Raw genomic sequence first — 23,055 nt, 5'->3', positions numbered from 1 at the left:
CTTCAAATTTCGAAGCAATGATCTCGCGGCACACCCGCAAATTCCGGTGAAAAGACTTTTATCCCAGTCCCGATAAAACTTTGATGAAAAATCGAGCACTCGGTCAGCGATGCGCCACGAAACTTTTCAAACTTCTACAACTCCCTGTTAAAAAGTGGCCAAGAGTCTCTCAAACTCGATCCAATTTCCCCAATTTTTTATTAGTCCCCATAGAATTTGGCACAGTACCTACGAGATCTGTATTCAGGATTTGAAAGGGGGGAATCAGGCGTTGGAAGAATTGGTTTAGTTCGTCCGAAAGTTTGGATAAACAACAAGTTAGAATTAGCGATTGGATGAATTGGACGGGGATGAAAGTATAGAAAAATCAAAAAATCGAAGGGCTACAATATTGAATTTTTAAAGAAGCGGAAACTTGATTTATAAAACTTTGAAATGTTGAAAATCGAAGTATGGAGGGGTAAAAGAACAGAAAGGTCAGATCATAGAATATCAAACTCTGGAATCGTATTCAGATTCTCGATTTTGCCATTATACGTTTTAACCTTTTTATATACCATCTTCTTGAATTTCGAACTTCAATATTTTTAATTTTCTATACTTGAACTTTCGACACTTTTAAATTTCACGAATAAGATTTTCGCGTCAATAAAAATTCGACATTTAGGTTGTTCTGTCAATAGAAAATTCCATTTATTTTTTCGTTTCAAGTAAAAAGTACGAAAACTGGGGTTTAAATTAAAAATCCACCTATTTCTCGTAACAATCGTATCGCACCTACCGAAAACCCGGCGACGAGAGAAAAGTAAAGTTATAGGTACGTGAACAGGGACTGAAAGTGCATAATTTACCATGAAAATATGCTCGGTCGCATTAAATACAGGTTCAGTATAATCCTTCACCTCCCTTTTATTTTCCCTCGTTTCGATTCGAGGGCAATACTCGAGTGACTCTGCGCTACGTGGCTAGGTTCGTTCCTTCCAGCAGGACTAAGGCAGGATGTGAAAGGGGCGGGATGCCTTAAGCCGTGCGATGACATAACAACGTCGAAGGGATGAAGGATAATTCCTGTACCTACCTCTTGTTAGCTGATATAGCGCAGCTTTCTGTTAGGCGAGGGGTATAAGGAAAAGGTTCAAGAGTCGAAGAGGATGAGATCCCTGTCCCATCCTCTCGGGTTTGTACACTTCGAGAGGGAGGAATCCACGAGACGTTTTCCCGCGCCCATTGCCAGTCGTAGCCGAAGAGAAGCGAGCCGAGTCGAAGGGCGTAAAAAGGGCAAGATTATACGCGCGCAGTTCGCGGCAGGGCCGAGTTTTCGGTAGAGCCCCACCCCCACCCAATTCCGCCCCCTCGCCCGTCGTTCTCGTTTTCTTTTTCCCTCTTGCTCGGTCGATAAAGGCGCCCCTACGCGCTCACAGTGACGTCACTGCCCGCCCCAACCCCCGGTAAAGCTCAAATGACGTCACGCCAAGCAGAGACGAGTCGAACCGAGCCGAGCTGAGCGGCCGCCGCGTTCCCTGCGGCGCGTAAAGCTCGTAAGCTCTCTTCCTCCCTCCCTCGCTCCTCCTCCTCTCTCTCTCTCTCTCTCGCTGGCTGAGAGCGACTCGGATGACCTAGCCTAGATCACAGCCTAGCGTGGTGGTACCGTAAATGCGAGAGAGGGTAAACAATCGAGCGCCCCCGACGCCTGCCTCACCCTCACTCTCACCCCTTCAGACTCCTCCCCGCAGTCCCGCCGTTTTTGGGGCAACGCGACGACGAAACGTTGACGATGCGAATCGCCCACCGTCGAAATAACCTCCGACGCTAGCCGGGAACTCAACGAGTAACGGCTTGAAATGCGCTTCTTTTTGCTAAATTCGTTACAATTATTATACCGTATTCGAGAAAAAAAAAAAAAAATGAAAAAAAAAATCGTCTTTCACTTGCCATGCGAGAAGTTTTTTGAGTGGTTACTCTCAGAGACGAATCACTCAAATTCACTTCCGTTTATGTGAAGCCACTTGAATTCATCTAAACTTGGTTTACGATACGTTATTTGAAGTCTTTACAGTTCACTTTAGATCGGTTCAAGTGTTATATTCGAATCACTTTCTCCTGTATGAAATTCATGAAATTTTAAAGTCGGTTGTACGTACAAGTTTGGTATGCGAAATGAATTTTATAAGACCGGGAATCCTTTTTTTCTCTCGGTAAAGTGAATTATAGAGATAAACTAAAGGTTCATTCAATTAAGAAGCAAAGCGTCTAGCAGAATACATTTTTGGCGCAAACCTAACGTTTTCTGTTATACTGATTAAAACTTCAGCTCAACGAGTATAAAGTGATTTTCAAAAAGGCACTCTGACTTTGGATTACTTGATTTCCATGAATTCTTTATGTGCGATAATTAAATACATTTTCAACACTTATAGGTATAACAGTTACTTCAAATGTCGATTTTTTGTAAATCCATAATTGCTTATAATTGTTATAAGCATATGAAAAAAAACACATATTTTCATGAGTGTAATTCGTTAGCGGAGAGATTTGATATAATAAACGTATACTGAAAGCGTTTGGAATTCGTTGTTTGACAAACAGAGATCTCAGAATGAACGTCAGATTTACACAATTCAATGCATGGGGTAGTTTTCACCTTTATTAGGGGTGCATATAGATAGTATGGGGGGTTGCACCTATTCTCGGCCTAAAATCGTACTGTCTCAAAATAAATATTCATTTAAATCTCATTCAAGAAAACTGTCTAAAACAATGTTGATAATTCACCCCGTTTTCATCCCATTTTCAGGGTTGTTTTTAGTTTTATAAAGCTTTTGACATCAGATTCGTATTCAGCGTCAAAAAAAAAAAAAAAAAAATAAAAAATAAAAAACACAAGAAACGTATAACTGCACTTTCGTGCCAAAGAAAAAACTGAAAGGGTCAAAATCCAGCTTTCTGCCGTAGATCTTGGCGAAAATAAATTAAAAGCGAATCAAGAATGGATAAAAATTAGGGCAAATTATGGATGAGGGCAGTAAAAGAAGCTTTTGCTGAATAACTGAAGCCAGGATCGCGGCCACAATCCAATCTCGATAAGCTGACGCCGCTAGTCTGCAGCCACTCGATTTAAAAACCGGCTGCAGCTAGCTCTTCTAATATTAAGTAGGTATAAGCGGGAGTCTTGACTACTTGACCCAGTATTTCGTATCGATTACAAAATATCGTAATCACTGAAATTTATTCTTGTTACAATATACAACGATCAAGACAAGAACCGTCAAGTTCGGCTTACGAACATTTTCGCAAACAGATTGAAAATATTGCCGAGTTAATCGGGGGTTAAAACCAGACGAAATCAGTTTTCATCTGCATTTCTACGAGACGTATTTGCTTCTAAGAAACTGCTTAAGGTCGGTATTTATCGGTTGTGAAAAAAAAAAAAAAAGAAGCAACGAAATAAATATGAAAATATCTCACGTACCGTCAGTGCAGATTTTGCGAGTCACAAGAGGCACAAAGTAACTTGTGCCGACCGGTACATGGCGATGTTTGAGAGCGGCGAATGTTTTAGTCATTTTGGCGCGGTGGTTTTCCGGATAATTAACTGGACCGGTCATCTGCGGCGGACAGGTTGAGTCTTTTTCTCGAGAAACGTTAATAGCGACGCCGGGAGGGATATAATATTATGTCGATAAATAACCGGGAGTAGGAAATATCCGGCCCAGTTCCACTCGTGTTATCCAGTTGACAAATTGTTTGTATTATTTCATCCAGAGCTTAATGCCTGTACAGTGTACAGCTATATAAAGCTCAGGGTGCAAGCACACGCCACTACCGCATCTGTATTCGTAATAAGAGCAGCTCGATACATAAATCAAAGGGGCAGCAAAGAAAACAGGAAATAAAATCCTCAGCCGGTGGCTCTGAGGCTGAGAGCTTTTTCTCCGTCTCATAAACCGTTCTCTCTCACTCTCTCACTCTCTCTTTCTCTCTCTCTCTCTCTCTCCCGCCTCCATTAGGTATTCCGTAATTCAGGTTCCGGTTCCCAAGCTCGTCTTGAACTCACCGATAAAAAAGCTCGGGTTTCAAGTAAGGACGTCACGCGTCGTGACGTCGCTACGGAATTCACCGACGTCGGAATCTAGCCTAGAAACTGCACTCGCCGTGCGGGTCAAGCACAAGGCGTTGGTGCAACGCTGACCCAATTCTACCGCGTTAATATTAGCCTGAAAGTTTTAACTGCAGTGCAAACAACCTTCACCTGCAGCCGCAGCACCGCGCGAATGCTGCAGTCTGTTTCCACGTCATAACCGCCAGACTGCAGCGGGCTATTTTTGCGCTACCTGCCTGGTTCGCAGTCTGAGTATTGACCAAAACCGGACGTTAATCTTTGATTTCCGTTATTACCGCGCAACCTCGCTCGTCGGCGATTATAAAATATGGAACGATAGATTCGATCTTGACGATTTTTTAAATTGGTTTTTTAAATTTTCAAAAAGACGTTTCAGGCTTTCGCCAAGATTGTTTCACCCCCGGAAACCGGAGGAGAGGTTTACTGATAGTTTGTCTTTCCGATTTCTGATTGGCGATTCCTTGACATGAACAAGATATCACAAGGTATACAAATACCCGAGAGCAATTTATTTCAATCGAAGCAAGAAGTGTGAGCTACTCGAAACGTGCCTTTGTTTCTATCATGGATAATTCGATACACCGTGGATTGACTGTTCCTGATAATGCCAGTTACGAAGACTTGCGAAATCGTAAATAGCATTTTTTTTTTTTTTTTTATCGACGATCATTTCATCTTTTACAACCAAACGTTCTCCGCTGTAGCAAAATATCAAGTCGAAATATTTGAGATTTGAACTCCCTGCCGCCGCGCGTTCGAAGTTAGCAACTTGAGCCAACAAAGACTGACGAATAAATGAACAGTGAGAAATCCTTCCGCGAGTAAACAGAAGAGGATTTTTTTTCTTGGAAATCCGAAAAAGAGGCTTAGTTAAAAGGGATGAAAAATCAAGAATACGGAATAACCCTAAAAGCGAATGAAATTGACTTAAGCTGTCCTCGGGACGAGGTCTTCAATTGCTACTTCCGAGCGGGATTCTATCGATCCTGTTTCTGTCTGGCCGGTTTTCAAGAGTCGAGACTCCCTCAGGATCATCGAGAATATCTCCCTTGCATTCATTCACCCGACTCAACTTCCCCGTCAAATTTTCCCGGACGTCGTTAAAATTGCTGTGAAATCACGATGATTATAGTTTTTCCCCGGCGATGGCTACGTGGGTGAAAAATTTTCACGGATAAGTATAGCGAATCAGAGAAGAAGAAGAAGAAGAAGAAGAAGAAGATGACGATGACGACGAGGAGGAAAATCGGGGCGGAAACGACGATTTGTCCGTTCGATTTCAATCCCGGCAGAAGCGAATTGAAGCGAAACTTGACCCCGGGGAAGAGAAGCCTTTTTCCTCGGCATCCTCGAGATCTCCCCTGAGTTTCCCCGGGTCGTGGAATTCCCGTGGATGATTCCCGTGCGACCCGGCAGATACGGGGTTGGTTATTGGTTAATCTTGGCCATTGTTGTAGCGCGCCGTAACCGCCCCAGCTATTTGCCTCCCTCAGTGCCCGACACGAGCCAAGTACGATTCTCATTAGAGGACCGATTACGCCGTGTGCTTTTGCACGGCGACAAAGGGGCCGACCGAGTTTCCCTAATCTCCGTCTTGAGCGTAGTTGGAAACAGTAGCGTGGCTTGTTCCACTTTTAGAAATTACCTACCCTTCCGCAGTGGCGGTTCCGCGTTGCTCCCGCGTGTGAAAAATTTAACCGCAACCTTGCGATCTCGATTAATTACCGCCGCGATCGTCGCTCTTCTCTTCCCCTGCGTCGCGTCGGGAGAACGATCCGGCACTTTTTCCACCCCTTCGAAACCTTTCAACGGGGTGGCGACCTTGCGCCGACCTTGCGGTTGGGGGCTGAACGGGAAATCGAGAAGACGCGTTCGGAGCCAGACGGGGATTGTCGGAGCTGGGAAATAGGGCCGGGATATCGGGGTGACGTTTGACGGGCCCTGCAACTTCGACGTTCGACCTTTTCGACGGGTTCGCCACCCCGTCTGACTGACACCCAGCCATTGCTTTCGAAACTCTGTGTACAGACGAGACCAGCAACGCGTTTCATGCATACATCCACTCCGCTCGCATGCCAAATTCCTTCTCTCCACCAGGACGTTTCGCGACCGAGACGACGTGATTTATTTACCCGACCGCGAAGGTTCGCGATCCTCTTTTTTCCCTACAAGTTGTGTCATCGAATATATTTTTTTTTTTCCTTTTTTTTTTTCCACTTTGTTTCCTTCAACTTTGTCAATACCACTCCGAATAAACACGTGGTCATAGCTTTTCTCTAGTTTATTCTCTGTACGATGTATCGAATCGCGCGAATGACTCTAGAAACTCTGGAATTAATAGATAAACTGAACGTGGTACAAAACGTTTGAAATCCCGTTTCTCAAAGTTTTTATCAAATCTGTTACTAAAATTATCATGGCCAAAAATTTCGAAACGCCGTTCGCATTACAGATGCAACGATTTTGAGCGAAAATCGTGACGATAAAGACTGTCTTTAACGTTGATAATAACGTTAAAGATAATTGTCGTGAAGAATGTAATTGCGTAAACGTAAATATGGTAAAAGCCACCATATTTACGAAAGACAAATTCTAAACAACGTTGAACGCGTTATATCATACTCTAATTGTAGTGAAGTGTAGTAAAAATATATTGTCTTTCGCTGTAATCGTAAGACATAAATAGCGTTGAAAAAGAAAAAAAAAAAAAACACGTATTCATATCCAAGCGTTGGGAATTAATTAAAAATGGGAATCAGCGTGAAATGGAACTACGATCGTTTTATAAATTTATATTAGTTCGCGTTGAGGGTGAATAAAGAAAGAGGCGAGGGGTACAAAAGAGGATATTGAAATCTGGCAAAGAATTTTCGGAAGGAAATGAATTGGTAACGACAGGCGTGACGCAATTCGGAGGAAAGTCCTGGGGAATAATAAATTACAGAGGGTAGTCGGTGTCCTTCGGCGCCTGCCTTGCCTTCCTTCGGCTTTGTATATTTATCACCCCCGTTGGAAAATATCATTCTTCGCGTCTTCGCTCCCGCCAGTAAAGGATAGATTGTTCGAGCTCTCACCTATTCGTCAAACCAGCCGGAAAGTTTGTCAGGGTTTTTGTTGTTGTCCCCGCAGGTTTATGCGGCGGCTTTTGAAAATAAACACGCTGTTCGTGACAAGCTTTAAGAGCCCGTACGTATCGAGTCTCCGCGACCTCTTTGAAGTTCGCGACAAGCTATTTTGAACAATTGAAAATTTCCTTGCCGATACGTTCGCCTGTATCAAAGAAACTTTTCATATGCGCGAAGGAAAAATATCGAGGAACAAAAAGCGTTTAGAATATAAAGAAGGAAGCGAAAGAGCGAGAGAGCGAGAGAGAGAGAGAGAGAGAGAAGGAGGAATACAGCGAATAACTTTTCAACCCTACTTACGGTTGTATTTTATACGATCCTCGGAGGCGTAAGTTTTTCCTCTTCTCTACTCTGCGAATTTCGCTATTTTTACGCCGCTTATAAATGAAATAACTTTATCGAACCGGTCTAGTCAGCTGTATACGAGCTTACGGGACATTAATCGCTTGATTATTTACAGTGTATTTCATAGTTTTACGGACGATTTAACGCCGGACGCCGGAGTCGAATCCTTTTAGTCGTCGCTCTGCGATGCTGAGAGAAGGAGAAGGGGAGATGAAAAAAAAAAAAAAAAAAAGAGAAAGAAATGAAAAGCTGCACAGCGATGGAAACGACCGCCAGATCGGGTTATGGCGAATCCAACGTAAAACCGCTCGTCAAATCTATCTTTGTACCATCCCAATATCTTTCGACATTTTTCTTTAAAGCCCAAACATCGGTCGGAGAATGCTAATTGAATTTTTTTATAGCGTTTACGATCGCATGCCGCACGAGCTCGTGAATTTGATAAAAGTTTAATCCTCTTTCTTTACTGCGTTCCAAACATTCGTTTTTTATGTTTACATTATAATCCGATTTTTGGATTGGTTAAAAGATCGAGCAACTTACCAAATACGAAATTCCGTTCAGATCCGTCCTTCGAATCTGAAATGAAAAATAGAGAGAAGAAATTAGTGAAGAACTTCGGGCAGCGTGAAAAACTGGCTATTCCCAAAAATGAAAGACTTCATTTCGTTGATTTCCTGATGAAATAAAAAAAAAGAAAAAAAAAATAATAATAATTAATATTCATTCCGCGATTGAAGATAAGTCGTTCAGACGTAGTGTAATCTGCCATTAGCCGTTAGACTCTGACAATCTCGAGGAACTTGGTTCGGACTAGCGGTGAAAGGCCAGGCGATATATAATCCCCATCACCCAGTCTTGCGGGCCGGCTATCTTATCGTTGAATCTTTCGTGTATAACGTTGACTATAATAAGGAAGCTATCGGAAGTTTGAAAAACTTTTCGTTGTTTCTCTTTTATTCTCCTTCCCTGCCATCCGTCGTCTCGTCTTGACTAAAGAGGGGTGAGAAATCGATAGCTGAAAAGCATCGAGCAAATTAAGGGTGGGGAATTTGTGACAATTGGTGTATAGATTATATCGAAGGAATTGATTGATGCGGAATAATAAATTTCCCACAAGGGTCGATTGTCCGAGAATAAATCGTTCGTTTCTTTGGAAGAGTGAAAGAAAGAAAGAAAGGACCGGTACAAGTATAAGAAAACAATAAACTAGAAGAAACCGTCAACATGTCAGCCACGTGACACGTACCACGCGCGGGAAACAGTTTATACTGTTTTCCTTTCCAAATGTTTGCCCACTACTTTCACCCTGCTAGACGTATAAAAACAGTGAGAAGAAAGACCTCGCAGAAATCAACCCTTGTGCGAAGAGGCAGCGTCGTCGGGCTGTCACAACGATACCGCGAATGTTCAAACTGCCCAAAGGTGCGTTTAATTTTAGCCTCGTTTCCCGATCTGCCGCGGAGGCGGAATATGGCTTACATACTTCACCGTCCTTTCGCTATTTCTTTGTTATTTTTCCACTTCTTCGTCTTCTTTATGTCATTGAGACACGAAGCCCTTCCCCGACAGCCACCGGGTTTTTCTCCTATTTATTGTTTCCATCCCCCTTTGCGTGCAACTCGACGCACCTATCTCACACGTGACAAATTATGGCTTTAATCTTCCTTTTGTTTCTCCCTCGTAACCTCATGCTCTCTTTTTCTCTTATTGCTGGACGCTAGCTGACGCTGTCTGCAAGCCAAAATAGGGGGCTCGTTGCAGAAATAGGAATAACTAGCGTTGTGGATTCGAACTGGAAAAATTCAGACACGTTGAACACGGCAAGAAGACGAGAAGAATACGGTGAGATATTCTCTAGATTATAATCTGGTGTCACTTTCACGGTACCAGACGTGGGCCCAACGGTATCCGATGTCAATACAACACTGTCTGATCTGAAGTTCGTCACACGTTGTCGGATGTCGATATAACGTTAATTAATGTGATTCTAACTCTATTTGATGTCAATACATCACCACTCGATGTTAAATCACACCCTATCTGATGTCAATATAACATTATTTCATGTGAATCTAACGTTACATGATGTCAACACCGTATGATGTCAATATAATATTGCTTGACGCGAATCGAACTCTACCTGATGTTAGGGCCACAATGTCCGATGTCAACTTAACTCTATCTTTTGTCAACCTAACGGTAGATGATGTTAATATAACACTGTCTGATCGGATGTTCGTCACACGTTATCAGATGTCGATATAAGATTAATTAATGTGATTCCGGCTTTATTTGATGTCTATCCATGACCACTCGATGTTAAATCACACCCTATCTGATGTCAATATAACATTATTTCATCCGAATCTAACGTTACATGATTCAAATCCAACACTACCTGATGCTAATGCCATACTGTCCGATGTCAACCTAACTCTATTCGTTGTCAACCTAACGGTAATCGAGCTCCGTCCAATACTATCCGACGTTGTAGAACATCAGAATTTTTCACAAAACACGGCCGTTCGGTATGGAAATTTTGACTCCCGGCAACGCGGATCAATGATAAAGAATGAGGCGAAAGGCTGCACGCAGTGACGGGGCACCTCTTCTGGTGATTAACCCGGTGAAATATTCAGCGAAACGAGTGCCAACCGGTAAATCGAGCGATCCGGAACATGTTCGAATATCGGGAGCTGGCGCAGAGCGTTAGTTCTGAAACTGATCGATTAGCTGTCGTGGACATCGACTCGACGTTGACCCGGCGCAAATGTTATCAGCCGTTGGTATAGCGGTCAGTTGTGTAATTTAACGCCGGCAATTTACGGTCCTATTCACACCGCGCTGCTGGGTCCGGGTCACTTTGCTCTTCCCGCCGACCCTCGACTAGCTTTTCCTGTAAATCGGAAGATCCAGATCAGCCATTCGGACCGGCGGAACGATTTCCCCGCTTTTCGTCGACCCGTTAAATTTCTACCGGAGCGGCAAATATGCAAAAGCATTTTCGCGACCGCCCAACTCGTATAATCCCTTTGCGGTGCTTGCGACGCCGGAGCTTGCGGAGAATTTGGGCGATCGAGAGCCGCGATCTCCATTAAAAGACGAGTGTTTGATCAACGCAGTTTCCAGCTCCTCCGGCACTTCCTTCTGGCAAGTTAAACACTGCCGATTATCGGCTTCCCGGTTCTAGGTACCCACCAACCTTAGCGAGCTTTACTTCCGGCTTCAATGCGGGTCGGAATTTTCACTCCTTCGGGTTATTTTATCGTAATCATTTCATCGGGATGTTTGCGAAACTTCAACACCGGCTTGGAAAACATCAGAAGTCGGTCGACGGGACCTTTCCCAGACTAGAAGCCGGATTGTTCTCGAGGCTTCGTTCGGCACCCTTTCAGACGTTGGAGGATTTGATCCATGCTTCGCGCCTCGCCAGTTTTCGCGTGATTCGATTACCGAGGAAGGGTTGCTCGCGCTCCACCTTGAAACACCTACAACCACCCGCCTCTACCAAACCTTCTAGGATTTTGGCAATTCCGTTGAAATTAATTTTCGCCTATTGGCGAAGCGAGCCTTAATATTATTCTCCTGTACCAGCCTCTGTACGCTTCTTTGTCACCTCGAATTACGTAAAAAATTTGAGAAAAGAAAGTAACGTCACTCCGATTTCTTTAATTCTGAAAATTTCACACCAACAAATTAAGTTTATAAAATTTCCAACATTTCTACCAAGTCGGAAACAATGAATAAAATACATCGCTACAAATATTTGCGGTCAATTGATTGCTGCCAGTAACATACAACATATATTACAAGTAGAAAAAAACAAAAAAAAAAAAGAAACTGTTGCTTATAAATTATAATATTTTTCAAGTTTCAAACTCTTGTCCAGTCAACTTTGTGAACACGTTATTTGACACGCATAGCAAAGTACCTCGGTATTCGAATTCTAAAGTAGCGATCTCCGCGAGTGTGCAGGAGAGCCTGGAGATCAAGTTATCCCGGAGCTCCGGAGGGACGCATGAAGAAAAACGAGAGAAGAAAAAAAAAAAAAAGAAAAAGAAAAAGAAAATGGTGGATAAAGAGGAGTCGACACGAGTCTTACAGCGTGTACCGAATATCCGAGTTCGAGCGGTTTTAGAGGGAATTTTATTTAAGGAAGCTCCATATTCCAGGAGACGCAACTCAATTATGCCATCATGCTTTTCCCTCCCTGCTACTTATGGTGAGAACGCCGAGCGAGGGTGTTTTTTATCATACGAACGTTCCGTTCGCGTATGGACAGGGTATCTTTGATATATCTGTTTTCAGTCTTTCGCGCAGCCTGCAAGCTCTCTGAAAATTGTGAAATTCCTCAAGTCCATGTATTAAATAACCGATGTGCTCAAAGGACTCATTCCAGGTCTGTTATTAACCGGGGAATTTTTCACCTCAGTTTCTTCGAATCCATTTTCATCTCAAAGTTCGCAATTCTACGGCCGCTGTTCCGGCTTCACGCTTTGAGCCCCGCCGATCCCAGAATTCTCTTCTCCCGCTTTACACTCCATTGTTCGGAAAATACTAAACAGATTTTAATATCGGCACGCGGCGCGGAGAAAGCCGAAGAAGAATACAGCGAGGATCTTTCGACCCCTCTTCTGCTCTTCGTTTTTATTTCTTTTGACGTTGTCTGTCGTTTTGATTCTCATTTTTAAAGAATCAACGTTATTGCCCTTTTATTATACAAGTTTGCGCGATTCGTTACGAAGCCGAGCGATTGCCTCAATTTTAATTTCTTGTATCCCACGCCGCGAGATACCGAGAGTTGAAATTAATCACACGGCTTGCGGTGTTCTTCCTTTTTCTTTTCCCTTTTACAACAATTTTCATCCAAACGCGTAGCACCCGGGGAGAGAGAATTCCATTACGAGATTATCCCACATGCCTATACATGTATATATGTATAACAAGAGCGAAAGTCGCGCAGAGGTAAAACCGGCCGCGTCGTATAATGAACGGTAAATTTAAGGATTCAATTTCGCAGAAAAAATACTATGCTTCGGAATTATTGTACAACAGAGAGGGACGTTGAGCCGTGGGTATAAAAGGGGGGAAAAGTTACACAATGTTAAAAGGAGAGAAAAAAAATCTTCCTAATCGGATTTTCACTCGTCGACGAAATGCGGATGCGGCAACCGCATTACACGGGGATACAGTGAGGATGATAACGAATTTATATGCGCCTTTTCATGTAAATATTCTTATCGTTACTACGATTATTATTACTTTTTATTCGACCGTTTCCCTCCCATCTTAAGGAAGGAAACGAAATATCGTCCAGCATTAGCGTTCCTCGCGATTCACCAACTTTTTCAACCGGAGTCAAGATTAATTATAACGGGGGATCGATATATCACCTCCTCCCATCACGTGACGATAAATTTCTTGATTTTTTTCTTTTTTTTTTTTTCTTTCTCTTTTCACGAGATTCTCTCTCGCGAGTATACTCGAGAAAGAGAGAAATTATATATAGGATCGCTGCCTGCGGATGAAGAGTACTTCAGCATGCGGATGCTGCTGTATACATATAATAATATCGCTACGTGATGCGGCCGGATAAACAGGAAAATAATTATCAGATTGTCCTATAAAATCCAATCAAAACTCCGGACGAAGAACCGGGAGAGGCGAGATGAAGAAAAAAAAAAAAAAAAAAAAAAAACACCCGCTCAAAGATACAAAGGGGACCGAAAAGAGGGGGAGAGAAGAGATATTAATAAATTGGATCCACGTCTTCGCGTTGGGTCGAAGCATAAAAGTCCACTCCAGAAAGAGAGAGAGAGAGGGAAAATAATTAATTACGATAGTTCGCCGATTTATATTACGGACATACATACATATATATTATGTAATATACATATAAAATAAATGAGTCGAAAGCTCATTTTTGTCTCGGGTTTTTGCTGTCGGCAAGAAATAACGAATATAGTAATAGGAATAATATTAATAATAATAATAATAACAATATATTGATATTAATTATACCGATGAAAGGATTTAGATCGATTAGATTTTTATCGCAAGTAGAACTTGCAGCTTTTCCATAGTATTTTGCTGTTCTCGATCGTATCAACGCAATTCTTTCTATCGTATACTTTTATTTTTTGTTTAATTCTTTTGTGAAAAAAAAATAAATAAATGAAACCTGTCACACGCTCAGCGATGGTAAGAGAAAGGAAATTTTGTACAAACACGAAATATTATTGTGAGCCGATATAAGAGCGCGCAAGCTGGAAGGTAAAAATCCGAGCTAAAGGCATTACGAAGAACAAATGTAACTGTGTAACTGCGCAGATATACTGAGTATCACAGTCGAGCTTATTTCATTTTTTTTTTTTTTTTTTCATATTTCTTTTTGCTCCCATTTCATTTTCGTTATTCCAAGTTTGTTTTTTCTTCATTTCTTTCTTCTCTTGCTTTCTTTGTTTACTTATATTTCTCTCTTCCCCCCCCCCCCCCCCTCTCTCTCTCTCTTTCTCTATTTTTACGAGTGGCTCTCGTAATAATCCTATAATCTGGATCCTCCGTTGGGAAATGGTAACCTCTCTCGCAGTTTCATCCGCTCTCTCTCTCTCGTCCTCTCTTTCCGTTTCTCTGTTTCTCTCTCATCTGCAGTAGAGAATCTACCAACTGGCGCTAAGCTTTCTGGTATAATAATATACGTTTATTCTTATACAGCGATACGTACAGCTATGCAGCCTCTGCCTTGATATAAACACATAACGGAGCGATAGCCCCGCGTATAGTGGAAATGCTTTTTACCTTCCCCTTCCGCCGGGTTCTCGATCTCGTCGATAAATGAAAAAACACTCGAACGTCCAACTATATCCTGACTTAATAAAATTTTCCGATACAACATGCCTATATGTATAGGTATACAGCGATATGCTTCAACCTTGCAATATTATATTCATATCTAGTTGAAAATCTTACCAGAACTATATAATACAAATTCCACGGATAGGTGAACGATATTCTTACCACGATTGTTTATTTTTTATTTTTTATTTTTTTGCTATATTGCGCGAGCACAAGCGATGGGTAAAAAAAAAATATGTATACATGTTTGACAAGAATCTTCCGGTCAAGTTTTAAACTTACTTCCTTACGTTGATTCGACTCTCGGAATCATCTTCAAGTCTTTTTTCACCCGAAGGATGTACGTTTGGAATTTTCAAAAAGCAGGCAAGTTTTTTTTCAACTCGTCGAAACAAAAGAGACGAGAATTATTGTAGCTCTTTTTCGTCGAAAAAGAGGAGCATCATAGTACGAGAATAAATGTCGATGATTAGGAAGCTTAGACGATAGCGATTAATCGTCTAGCAAGGAAGATAATCGCTTAATGTATAATCCTGAGGTATTTATAACGCGATAAAGTGGGCGGTTCGGCTGTATAGGAGATATGGAATCGGCAGGGGCGGATAAATTCGACAACACTCAAGGCGCCCCTCGATCGCTAATTGTTGTATAAATTGAGAAACGTCCCCCCCCCCCCTCGCTCCGCGTTTCCCGCGCGATGCACCCCCAAACAAAACCCGGCCTGATGGCGGCGGCGGTCCGCCTGAATGGCTGACTGATGCGTCGAATGAATAACCGGCGTAATCGCGCCCCTAAACGCCCGACATTTGTTATCTTTAAACCGAGGAAGCGGGCGCGAGAGAGCAAATATAGAGTGCCGGCTTAGAGCCCGGAGAGCAGACGGAGAGGGACTCGGGATAAAGAGCGAGAGAGGAAGAGAGCGAGATAAAGGGAGAGGGATGAAGGGCGGCAGAGCCGCGATACCGCGGACCGAATGGCGGGGCGAAGGACGGGATTAGCGGAATGATTAGCGACGGCGAATGGGAGGCGTTGCGTTTTTAAAGGATGAGCGGTAGAGAGAAAGATTACAGACTGTTATCACCCGGTAGAATTCACTCCTGGAACTGTTTTCCGGTGGTCGAAACTGCGGCTAGTTTAGGTGTAAAGAGACCCGACCCTCATTCCATCCCCTGCCAATAGTGAGGAGCTTTCGAAAAACTGCGTTCCAGATTCCAGGGTTCGGTTTCTCGTTCTGTTTCAAAGCTTCTAAAACACGTATCGGAAGCATCGGTGCACCTTTCCGAAAATCCCCACTGCGCGCACACTGGATTGCTGAGACCCTGAGAGCAGTGAAATCGATAGGTTGAAGCAACTAGCGATGCGGTCAAGACATGATAGAAAAGCTCCCTAAGGGACGGAAAGAAAATAACCTATGGCGATAAGATGAGCGGAATTGAAGAGGGTCCTCTTTCCTTGGTCCGGGGTTCGTTATGGTTTCTACGAAGCCGAACTTAACGGTGTCGCGTTTAGTGGTGCGAGAGAAGAGTGTAAGGTGTTTTTGAAGGACCGATTGGTTCGCGAGATCGATCGTAATTTCGGCGAATAAGAGGAGACGTGAAGTTTTTTTTTTTTTTATTTTTTTTATTTTTCAATTCCTCGTTGGAAAGGCGAGCTTTTCTTTCGAAAACAAGCACTTCTCAAACTAAAGAGCAATTCTATTTGCCGAACGCTCCCCGCTCCCCAGATCCTGCACTTCACTCGACAAATACCCGGCTCACATACTTGCTCCTTTCTGACTCACACAAATTACACATTCTTCATCTAGAACAACGCCGTGACTATAAACGTATTGACGATTCACTCGAGACTGCTTTCGGAATCGAAATAATGTTTAAACATCCTTTCTTCAGCCCTGCAATCACTCCTGTAGACACAGAGACCGATATCCTTTACGTTCTTAAATGGTCTATACCGGTTTGACTTGTGAGGTAACAAATTCCTACACTAATATCTGGTTGTGGTTCTGTAACCGATAGCTCAAACACTTGGAAAAATAAAAGTGATGAGTAATAATGACTTGGTATGGCGTATAGGCCGTGGAAGAACATAAGCTGCAACCATTGGAAACAATCGTTCACAGTTACGACAGGTGATGGCTATCCGTAAATGATTGAGGAATGAAATCTAGGGTGAAGTTAAAAGCTTAAACAGAGGCAATTGCAAGATTTCAGGATACAAATTTGCCAATTTTCAATATTGGCAAATGAAAATGAAAGTTCTTTTCATTTGGACAACAGCAATTGAATCCGTCAGGGAACGTTGTCGATCGGTAAACCTTGCTTACAGTGAATAACGACTGGAAGCACGAAAGCAGACCATTCATTAGCCAACGGGCAACTATGAGGCAATAATCGACGATTAGAAAATGAAAAATCACCGTACCACACAACTCCAATCAATAATATGAACCATTAATTTGTTACCGTCAATTACCGAAAGTCCACCAGTACATTCAACCGTACTCGATGAACCTGAAGAAAAATGCAGTACCAAACAAAGAACGGTTCGCCGATCCTCTTTCACACGACCTCACGACATGCACATGGCTGAGGTTACATCGGGTTCCCGATTCCGGGAGAGCTGGAAAGCTGGGAAAGCGTCTCTCCGGCGTTCGGGATTGTTCTGAATATTTGAGGTAAGGTAATTCCTTCTCTCTCCCGGGGTCACGGGTCTCGCCTAGCTGCGACGATGGGAGTCGGTGTTTTCGCGCTCTTCCATGCCTCTGTGTGTCGATGCCACGCGTGTGTGCGCGCGCTTCCGCTTGGTTCGAGTGTTACCGGATTACAATATTTGCCGGCGACTGTCCAAACACGCCGCGGTTCCACCTCACCCCCTGCCCCCGGCGTACCTTCGTCCCCCACATCGGGTACCTCGAATTCGCACGATCCTGGCCAAGGGTTTCAACCGCTGAACGCAACGCTGTTGCCTCCCGAAATCTGCTTTTCCAAATTCGTGAGCTTGAACCTGACGATTTGCTGCTTGCCGTTAGCTACCACGGCACCATATTGGATTCCATCACGTAATTCGTTTGCCCCGCTAAATCAGCTTTTTTAACTCGTTTGTCACAAGTTTGTAGCTGTTTCGGTACGACTAGCCGATTTTGTCGAAATTTGGTACGCAAGGGGTCAGGGGTCCACCCCAAGTTGACCTTGTCGTGATCTTGGCGCCTTCGACATGGATCGATTGAGTATCACGAATTGATGCACTCTTTCAGTCCATTACGTAGAGGTTTCGCATGGAATATTTGTTTTCCAAAACACCTTTTGTTCAAGTTATTCGGCGGTTATTCTAAAGAGTGACGAATGTAAAGGACAGTTTTCACTCTTGAAACCGAACCATTGACGTTGTAGGAAAAGTCGTTTCGGTCATATCGAATTGCTCTACGGGCGAGACAAACATGCCAAAAATTAGGGTAGCTTAGATCAGGTTAGGTTAGATATTTTTCACGGCGCACGATGTCTGCACCAACTTCATGCGGTAAGAAAATTTACCAACACTTCGCAGTGCTCCAGGGGATAAAAGTGACTTGATTTCCGACAATCGGACTACGTCGAATAAGGTATACCCTGAAATGAAGCAGCAGTCGTTCGCCTTTGGTTTGCGCTCGTTTGCTCGTTTCGAACGGTGATCTGTTAAGCTTGCAGTGTAGGTATACAAGCCGCGGTATATCGACAACAAATTACAGGAATTGCGGCGGCACTGTGAGGCGGTGGATTTTCCGCTGACGAAGCAATGCGGTAGTCTGGTGCGACACTGTAATGCGGAGAAACAGGACACGGCAGGGATGCTGCAGTTTGCTCAGGGAGCTCAAGGATGAAACCAGGAGGGCCGAAATGCATTCGGGCATGCACGGCCGTTTGTTCGTTCAACTTGCGGAAGAAGGTACACAGCCACTGGACAATTGATCGCTGCGATAATTGAACCGCCCTGGTTGAAAATGATAGGGAATTTTTTGGAATCTCGGGAAGACTCGACATTTTTTTTTTTGAACGGCTTAGTGACTCTGGATGGATCTCAGTATCTGTTGGAGAGCCCTTAAATTTGATTGTACTCATCGCTTAGAACGTTTCTCCAATTTCAATTAAGAATGTAAAAAATCATCATCAGAATTCTTGGATAGTCGACGTTTCGGGTCTTGTCGCCAGCCCTTCTCAAGAATTTATTTATTTCGTTTAAACACTTACGGTATTAAAATTTAAAGCTGACATTTACACACAGCGTAGCAGTCTAAGCATGCTCCACCTTTTTTTTCTTTCTTTTTTTTTAAACATTAAACTGGAAGAAACGTATAGAAATAATTGCAGAAAATCGAAAACGGAAAAGTAAAAAATTAAGTACTTTGTCGGTGGAAACAAATTTTCCTTTAGCTCTCAGATAAATTGCAAGAAACTTATGTGTTCCAGAGAAAATTGTGATAACCGGGCGTGTAATCGTTTGATATTATTAGACCTGAGAATAAGTGAAAAAATGTGTCACCTTTGCACGAAGGTTGATCGATCGAAACTCGATTGTAATATACAAGGAGCGAGGTTCAAAAATAAGGGAGGGAAAATTTGTTTACTCAGTTTTGGCATATTTCGCGCGGTTCTCTTGCCTCTTGCCTTTCTCTCCACGTCGCTTGGTTTTGTCCCAACCCCTCGGGGTGACGAAGTTTGCCGATGGTAGATAGAAGCCGCGCCTTGTTATTTTTCGTATTCGTCAATGCATCGAGTCTCCTGCACCGTGCACTTGTGAAAGAAAAATGACCGGGCACCCCGCGCTTCGATGATATTTCAGCGAATCGTTGAATGCGCGACCCGGCCGTTGGACAGAACTCCTTTTTCAGCGTCTACCCGAGACTTCGTGAAAGATGCAAATTCCCCCAAGACGTCTCAAAGTCGGGAAAGTCTCGGGAAAAGTCGATACCTACTCTTCGACACCCCCGCGTACCCTCGACCATTTTTCACCAACGAAATTGTCCGTCCGTGGATCAGACAGATTTTTATCCTCGGACCGAAGCTACTGTTTCCCCGTGTAGACTTTGGCAGTCCGGAAGACAAACAATCCCCGGCAACAAAGGATATAAATTAATCATCCGTCACTCTCGTTCGCAACTAAAAAGAAAGATTTTCTCTGTAAGTTGATGCTCCGATATTCTCGTCGAATATTAGAATTTTTCAACGATATGCTATCGAAAATCAAATCAAACGGGATGATTGTCAAATCAATATTTTCAACGAAAGGGAGAAAAAAAACAAACAAAAATAGTCGGTTTACCTGGAAGAATATTAAATCGTTACCAAGAAATACGTAATGTTTCGACGGAAATTTTTCCTCAGGAACTAAATCCGCTATATAACAATCAAAATTAACGTTATCAATTCCATTTTTCGTAAAACATATTCCAAAAAAAAAAAAAAAATTTCTCAAATTTCAACCTCTGTTCGGGGAAATAATCGACGAAGATCAATGATTTCATTTGACCTGCGAATGATATTAGTAACACAGAAAAAAATAAAAATAAACTTCCGTGTACGTGTATTAAAAACTTTTCTCTCGGCGAGTTCTCGACGTGTTTCAGAATACCGGGTGAAATTAGGGGGTAATGGAGCTAGCTCGTTTTTGCGAACCGGAGGTTCAATTATCGGGGGGTTCGAATCCCCCGGCAGCGCAGCGCCCCCTCTGCCAACGACGGGGTAGCAGCGTATGGAGAAGGGTGTGTATCCCCGGAGCATACACAACACGTATGCAAATGTATACGCGTACACGTATCCAAAGTTGCGCGCGTATGCGTCAACGTTACGGAGAGGAGGTCGGTCGTTGTTTCGAGGTGAGCTCGGCTTATGAGCCTAGCTTTACCTGCGTCTCGTCCAGGGCCGAGAATTCGGACCCCAGGGGATGAAACGGCGGGGGTTTCTCGACCCATGCGTCAGATGCGAAAAACAATCTGTGAGGCGGCGTAATGTGGGCGGGTGTGATGTATGTATACATATATACACACACGTGTGTGTATAATATCGGAAAATTACTCGGCCGGTAAACCGGGCGAAACTGTTCGGAGGTTTTCATCGCGCCCTTGCGCTGCTGATTTTTTTCTTGCAGGGCGTGGCAAAGCCGGAAAGCCGCATGTGCGAGATCGAAAAGAGTTGTGCGGTTCCCGCTGCTTTTTGTTACGCCTACAGTTTTACTTCGTTTTAAGGCCGAGACTGTTTTTCTTTCGCTTCGCCCGATACTACTGCACGGGCAGAATAAAACCTCCCTACCCACGGCGTTTTTCACCCCGCCGGTTTTGCCACCTTTGCGTGCGTCGTTAGGCCGGGATCCACCCACGCACACACGCTGACACAGAAAAATTCTACTTGCAGCCTGCAGAGGGAGTTTTCGGACGTGCCAGCGAGTCCGATTTCCTTTTTGATAATTAAAATCGAAACCCACCCCGTGCCTACTGTACGGAATTGTCCTTTCGCCCCCTTCGCGGAAATTAATCGGACGCCGCTGAATACCGCGATACTTGTGCAGAAGTTGGGTAGAAACACGAGTCACCGTTCGTAACTCGATCGGTAATTGATCAATTTTCGATTTAGAAACGAGGAATCGAATCGCCCCCACGCCACTGTTCGAACCGATTATATTGACAAGTATTATCCTCATCTCGGCCTCCGGCATCGCGTTGCGGCGATCCCGATTCACCGAATTATTATTATTGGCTGGTAAAGCGTGAAACGATTCACCCGAACCGTATAAACCTGCAGTTTGACTAATCTGGAAAATTGAACTAATAATTCAGTCTGCGGAATGGTGCGTGAGATTTTCCCAATTTTTTTCTTCACAGAGGATTATTTCCGAACGAATATATACATATACAAAATTGTGTTCGGTGTTATATTTCTGCGGATATCGGATAAACCGCGAACGCGAAATGGCGTGATACGTTTATATATGTTTATATATATATATATATATATACATGCATTCGAGCATCGTCTCGTATGCGAAGAGAGATGGAAGTGAATAAATATCATCGAGTGCCTGTGCAAACTGCGTATGTGTACATACACATATATATATATTATAGCGGGGTATATGCCTATGGGAAAGAGTGGCGGGCGGAGGGTGGGAACAAATATTTTTCTTTGACATAGTGGCAGGAAAAACGTGACGACAAATTCTTTGAAACTTATACCGCAATAAGAACTAATGCATATTCTGTGTACACTTAACTTCAAAGCCGCGGAGAGAAGAAGGCGTTTTTTTTTCTTTCGACGGTAGCCGACGTGCGGGGTTACTTAGAAGGGGAATAAAACGAATAAGGTGAAAAAACAATTTTTTTTTTTTAAATATGAACAAGAAAAATAAAAAAATAAGCAGGAAAAAAGGAAGGAGAAAGAAAGAGGGGAACGAAAAAATTGCCAGACAATAGTGAAAAAGAAAATGCGGGCAAAGAGGGGAAAAGTAGAGATCGTTCTCGCTCTAGCAACTTAAAGGGAAGTGAAGAACTTCGCGAGAGCGGAGAGAAGAGGGGATATAAGGAAGAAAAAAAAAAAAAAAAAATCGAGGAAGAACCCAACTAACTCCAGTCTTTATATTGGCCCCCTGGCTGCGCCCGTCCTTCAATGTTGACGCTCGTCCACCGAGGTTATTAAATATTAAAATATAACGTTCCGATCGCCGGATAAGCCATTGATATTCATCGTCGGTAAAAATTCCCCCTTATTATACGTAGCTTCACCAATACCACCCGGGAATGAATTTCTGGAAATTATTTATCCTTCACAGTTGAAGTTGGGAGAAAAAAACTTATTACACTGTTGCAAAGGATGAAATCACCCGTTCTACACCCACCCCCGGTTCTAATGACTTAGTAGCTGGCAATGATAAAAGAAGTTGAAGAGTTCTTAGGTCACAAAATGAATAAGGTGGCTGTGTCAACCGGTATTATTGCAAAAACAGTATTGTTTCGGACGTTAAACTGAATTTTCGCTCATATTTTAATTCGCCGACTGATTATTCGCCTCGTAAGCTCACGAAACCATTTCTTTATTTTGTCACGCCAAGTTCGTTACAAGGCCAACCCTTTCGGTATTGATCGATAATTTTACACGAGAAATCCTTGCGGGCCAAAATATTCTGAATCAGAGATCGGATTCGCGATAAAGGATGAAACAAGTGAGGAAAATTTTTCAACGCGATCGAGCTTTCCATAAAATCTGATTCCAGATAGAAAATAATTACCGATTTCGATGACCGAGTCTTGCATTGATGGAATTACTTTCAAACGACTTTGTAACAATGTATAATATTTCTCCATCAGCCAAATTGGATCGTAAGTTTTGAATTCATTTGTCACGTTTAAATAAGAAAGGCCTAAATAACGAGAGGGGGAGGCTAATTTTGATGAAAATTGATCAAACGCTTTCGGGGCTTGAAACGAGGACCCTGAAACCAGGCCGCGCCCTTCTCAGACGTCAGGGATTATTTTCAACCCTTGATAAACCGCGAAAGACTCGCGGATAAGAAGATAAGAATATTTTGACTCCAAGTTTCACCCCGAGTGAAGCGCCAAGTTCATACTTAGCGGGTTTCCCCCCT

At 43.0% G+C, this 23,055-nt stretch overlaps 1 protein-coding gene across 14 annotated transcripts in view; it reads right to left on the bottom strand.

Annotated features, from left to right (window-relative positions):
• Window positions 1–23,055, bottom strand: part of LOC124213914 (protein turtle) — a 171,213-nt gene that overhangs the window by 75,811 nt on the left and 72,347 nt on the right. For all 14 annotated transcript variants that reach the window (XR_006882025.1, XM_046615685.2, XM_046615690.2 and 11 more), the window contains exon 3: window positions 8,134–8,169. The gene's annotated coding sequence lies outside the window, so the exon portion shown is untranslated. The remainder of the gene's footprint in view (window positions 1–8,133; window positions 8,170–23,055) is intronic.

The sequence above is a fragment of the Neodiprion pinetum genome, chromosome 3 (assembly GCF_021155775.2).
Source record: "Neodiprion pinetum isolate iyNeoPine1 chromosome 3, iyNeoPine1.2, whole genome shotgun sequence".
NCBI classification, from domain to species: domain Eukaryota; kingdom Metazoa; phylum Arthropoda; class Insecta; order Hymenoptera; family Diprionidae; genus Neodiprion; species Neodiprion pinetum.
Note: the sequence above shows the minus strand (reverse complement) of the source record. Positions and strands in the feature narration are given on the sequence as shown.